Genomic DNA, 5,897 nt, shown 5'->3' on the forward strand with positions numbered 1-5,897 from the left:
GAAGTGGTGTATTGCGATTCTGGCAACTGTACACATACCAATTCTAGAATAGGCTGCTGTTCCAGTGTTTTAGATACTTATGAGGTACGCTTATATGTGTTACTGTATATCATAATTAAAACAATGAACTTGAAAGAGAAGACGTGTCATTTCGAAAATCTTGAACACATTTTCTCTGCGTGATTCACAACAGCAATTTTTTGTGTAATAAGGGAGCAGTACCTTGCTTTATCTTTGATTTCTGAATGGAGCTAACATAGATAACAAGGTTGTTTCTTCACTGTTTTCAGACGTAATGGAGTTTCATTATACTCTTCATTATTTCCTCTACTTGGACGAAGGTGCCTTCTGCCACTAATACGTGTCATGTCCGATCCTTCACATGTGTTTACTATTGTCGTCCTCAGACAACAATCATCAGCGATGATTTTCCCGATATATGTGAAAAACATATGCAATACCTGCACAGAAAACATATAAACTCAGTGGTAAGTATTGCAACTCCTAAGTAAGACCAGAACCAATAACGATACCTAGGCGTTTCTGAGAAACTTAACTACTCTTGGAAAGCTATTTCCTCTTCTACTTCTGCTATTTTATAACCTGATGTTTTAAGGTCATTTGAATGTTACATTTCATGCATCAACGGCATTTCTAAATTTAACTGGCAATGTTCCTGTTTCCTTTGTTTATTAAACAGCAGTCAATCTCCATGTCTAAGGTTAGCACTATGTTTGCGCTGGTCACATTAATTCTTATTACTCGTTCGAACTGTATGGACACCTGTCTTGCATACCCTTTAGATTTACCCTAAAATGTTAATTTCGCTGAACCTTTGACCAGCACATCGCTCGGCATGTCGTCAGTAAAAAAAATCGTCGGACTTCCCATTTTGGAGCAATGGATAACCACTGATCTACACTCAATGATGTCCAAGTACTTTATTTAGTTTTGCAAACTTCTTAATACAGTCCTTGGGAGTTTTCCTTACTGCTTGCAGTATCCTACCTTGAAACGTTTCATGATCTTGGACATTAAAACAGATTTTTGCCTTCCAGTCCTTATCCTATTTTGCAAGGAGGAATAGCTTGGTCAAGATTCCTTCTCAAAAAATTCGGACCTAGCGAGCCTCTGTCGCTCAATCCCCGACAACATTCACGTTTGGGAAGCGACAACCCGAAAAAAGTTAAACGACAATGGTTATCTGATAAGGGCGACAGATTTAAATGCAAAGGTGGGTAACAACACGTGGCAAATGTTATTGGTTCTGAAAGGGAAGTAAATGGTCATTAATCATAATGAATATAAACAGAAGTGATTCTTATTAAATAATGATTTAAGGATAACGAACACTTTCTTCAGGCATAAAAAGATCCACAGATACACCTGGGCAGCTATAGGTTCTGCCAAAACTGTATGCTATGTGATAGCAAATAAGAAGACTTGGTCTCTGATGCAAGACACAGAAGTATTCAGAGATCCAGATGTTCTTTAGACCATGTCTCTTTAGTCTGAAGAATAAAACTACTTAAATTATGGAAGACAATTTCCAAACAGAAACAAAATAATAATGATACAACATTAAAAGTGCATCCAAATCGAGAAGAGAGCATCCAATTATTATATATTAGTTAAAATTGAGAAATGCATAAGTTTAAATTTAAAAGTGGATAATATCAAACAGGAACGGAATAATATAAAAGAAGCACTAGTTTTTGCAGCAAAGAAAGAAAAGTTTTGCAAAAGTGATCTGCAATCCTGCATGATGAATAGCCTAATTGAAGATAAGACAATCCTACTTAAAAAGAATGAAGTAATCAGGTGATCTACATCTGAGATTAAATTATAAAAGAATATCAGCTCTAGTAGAAACGAAAGTCAGTTAAGCTAAAAACCATAGTTGGGGAAATGTATATTACAGATATCGAACATTATGTAACAGGAAGACAAGAGAAAGCGTACAAAATAATGAAACATTTAAACAAAGATAAGGACAATCTATAAATGAACACAATATCTGAAACTAGTTGGTAACAATACTGTGGGAGTCTGGACAAAAGGTCAAGACAGTCAGGAGTTTCTGGTTGAAGCAGACAGGAAGTAGGAACTACAGGATGCATTAAATTGTAGGAGGAACGGGAAGACACCAGCTTATGATAAAATCAGTTTGGAACTGATGAAATATGCACCATGTAAGTAGGCTGTTTATATTTTCTTATTGGTAACGCCACGTAGCGCTCTATATGAAAAATCGCTGGCTGTGCTGTGTGCAGTCTGTGGGTAGTTTGCATTGTTGTCTGCCATTGTAGTGTTGGGCAGCTGGCTGTTAACAGCGCGTAGCTTTGCGCAGTTGGAGGTGAGCCGCCAGCAGTGGTGGATGTGGGGAGAGAGATGGCGGAGTTTTGTAATTTGTCATGAACTGCTACATATATTAAGACGATTAAGGTAAATACATTGTTTGTTCTCTATTAATATCTTTCATTTGCTAACTATCCCTATCAGTAGTTAGTGCCTTCCGTAGTTTGAATCTTTTATTTAGCTGGCAGTAGTGGTGCTCGCTGTATTGCAGTAGTTCGAGTAACCAAGATTTTTGTGAGGTAAGTGATTTGTGAAACGTATAGGTTAATGTTAGTCAGGGCCATTCTTTTGTAGGGATTATTGAAAGTCAGATTGCGTTGCGCTAACAAAATATTGTGTGTCAGTTTAAGCACAGTCCTGTATAAATAGTTCAAAGGGGACGTTTCATAACCAAATATATGAAAAATATTGATACTCAGTTTTTTCGTAAGAAGTTATTTATGCTGATCGCATAATGTACTTCTTTAAATTAAATAATCGTATTATTAGACTGTTATTATGAAACATCGTCATTGGAGTTCGCTACCAAGCACAGCGTTAATATACCACTGACTAGGATTGAACTCCCGAGGCTCCTCTGGTAAATTAAACTACATCTTTCGACAAGCAATTAATTATTAGTATGACATGATTACAATACTCGATTTTATCAGTGGCTGCTGACTAAGTGGTTATATACCCGAATAATGGAATATGGGCCAGATTTACAAGAAAGGAAATAGTTAAGAACGTTAGAATTCAAGCGTTTTTGGCCTGCGAAATCCATGTTAGAAATCGTATGCTAATTTTAACAAAACGATGTCATCAGTTGCTTATCTTGATTATCACTAACAAACATCATTGCCGCACCACATCTTCACTATGACTATATTGGAAATGGAAATGGAGTCCCATGCTTCTTGACAGAGCATAGGGAACGATGCGGGAGACCCACACCGCCGTACTAGGCAAGGTCTTAATGGAGGTGGTTTGTCGTTGCCTTCCTCCGACCGTAATGGGGATGAATGACCCCGCTGGGAATCAAACCCGGGACACCGTGCTCGGGGAAGCGCGAACGCTACCGCGAGACCACGAGCGGCGGATATGCCTCATTTAATAGAAAAAAATTCATGAATTCAATTTACATACTTTTCCTGCTTTCAATGAATCCAAAAATGTTTGATGGACTAAATCGAAACTCACTGTGGGGCATTTTAAGGAACAGGTGGATTCCATCTCATCTTGTAAGAACAGTAAAGGGCCTAATACGAATAACAAAATAAAATATCCGGCAGCAGGTATAATATATCGGAAATATACCAAGTGGACAGATAATGGTGACCTCTTTGACCCACTCTTTTTAGTATGTATATTGACGATGTAATCAAAAATTGGGAACAGATCACAAAATTGTTTAAAATTTTCAGTGTGGATGCGAGTATTCTGCCTTCTGCTGTCCACTAAGCAACTATCAGTTAGAATAAAAATGACCTACAAAGAATTACTTTTAATTTAAGTAAAATAGCCCCGGGAATACAAACTGAACATTTCCTCTGCGAAGAAAAATCAGTGGCATTTTTGAGCCCCCAGCCGATGTTAGTTAAGATACCTCCTTCATGCACCAAACGGTGGCTTGCGCAGTTTGTACATAAATGCATAAGAAAGAGATCGACTTTGACAAGCAGATCATAGAACAAGTTAATACATCTAAATATTTAGAGTAGTGTATTACATATGGGACAAATAATGAAATGCAAAATAAGTTAGACTTATTCAACTATTTCTGTGGAGGTACACGCAGAACGCTGGGAAAGAAAGACCACAGAGATAATCTATCGATTTTCTACAAGATTATGTCTATACATGCATACTCTAAGGATGCATGAGCCATGGACCTTGCCGTTGGTATACAGGCAGCCATACCGTACATGCAACCACAACGGAGGGGTATCTGTTGAGTGGCCAAACAAAAGTGTGGTTCCTGAAGTGGGGCAGCAGCCTTTTCAATAGTTGCAGGGGCAACAGTGTGGATGATTGACTGATCTGGCCTCGTAACATCTACCAAAACAAAACTAGCGTTTTACGGATCTGAGCGTGTCAGATCCCTTAATCAGGCAGATAGGTTAAAAAATTTAAAAAGGGAAATGGATAGGTTAAAGTTAGACATAGTGTAAATTAGTGAGGTTCGGTTTTCAGGAGGAACAGGACTTCTGGTTAGATGAATACAGGTATATAAATACAAAATGAAATGAGTATAATGCAGAAGTAGGTTTAATAATGAGTAAAAAAATAGGAATGTGGATAAGCTACTATGAACAGCATAGTGAACATATTATCGTAGCCAAGGTAGACACGAAGCCTACACCCACCACAGAAGTACAAATTTATATGCCTACTAGCTCCGCAGATGAGGAGGAGACAGAGGAAATGTATGATGAGATAAAACAAATTATTCAGATAGTTAAGGGAGCCGAAAATTTAATAGTCATGGGTGACTGGATTTCGATAGTAGGAAAAGGAAGACAAGGAAAAGTAGTAGGTGAATATGGGCTGGAGGAAAGGAAAGAAAAAAGAATCCAGCTGGTAGAATTTGCATTGTAATTTAATCATAGCTAACATCTGGTTTAAGAATCGTAAAAGAACGTTGAATAAGTGAAAGAGACCTGAAGACACCGGAAGGTTTCAGATTGATTATAAAATGGTTAGGAGAGATTTAGGAACCAGATATTAAATTGTAAGACATTTGAAATTGCAGGTGGTGACTGTGACTACAATTTATTGGTTATGAATTGCAAATTAAAACTGAAGAAACTGCAAAAAGGCAGAATTTAAGGAGGTGGGACCTGGGTAAACTGAAAGAACCAGAGGTTGTAGAGGGTTTCAGCGCGGAGTGACCGTACAGTTAGAGGCGCCACCTCACGGACTGCGCGGCCCCTCCCGCCGGAGGTTCGAGTCCTCCCTCGGGCATGGGTGTGAGTAAGTGTGTGTGTGTTTTCTGCTTTTAGCATAAGTTACTTTAAGAAGTGTGTAAGTCTATGGACCAATGACCTCAGCAGTTTGGTCCCTTAGGTATTCGCACACATTTGAACATTTGATTTAGAGGGTTTCAGAGGGAGCATTAGGGAACGATTGACAAGAACAGGGGAAAGGAATACATTAGAAGAAGATTGGGCAAGTTTGAGTGATGAGATAGCGAAGGCAGCAGAGGATCCAGTAGATAAATGTATCAAGTAGATAAAAACATGGGGGCTAGTAGAGATCCTTGCGTGACGCAAGAGATATTGAATTTAATCGATGAAAGGAGAAAATATAAAAAGGCGATAAATGAAGCAGGGGAAAGGAAACAGAAAAGTCTTAAAATGAGATCGACAGGAAGTGAAAAATGGCTAAACACGAATTAATAAAGGATATATACAAGGATGTAGAAGCATATATCGCTAGGGATAAGGCAGATACGTCTTAAAATGAGATCGACAGGAAATGCAAAATGGCTAAACACGAATGAATAAAGGATATATACAAGGATGTTGAAGCATATATCGGTTCTAGGCGCTCAGTCC

Source organism: Schistocerca serialis, chromosome 2 (assembly GCF_023864345.2).
Source record: "Schistocerca serialis cubense isolate TAMUIC-IGC-003099 chromosome 2, iqSchSeri2.2, whole genome shotgun sequence".
Classification (NCBI taxonomy): domain Eukaryota; kingdom Metazoa; phylum Arthropoda; class Insecta; order Orthoptera; family Acrididae; genus Schistocerca; species Schistocerca serialis.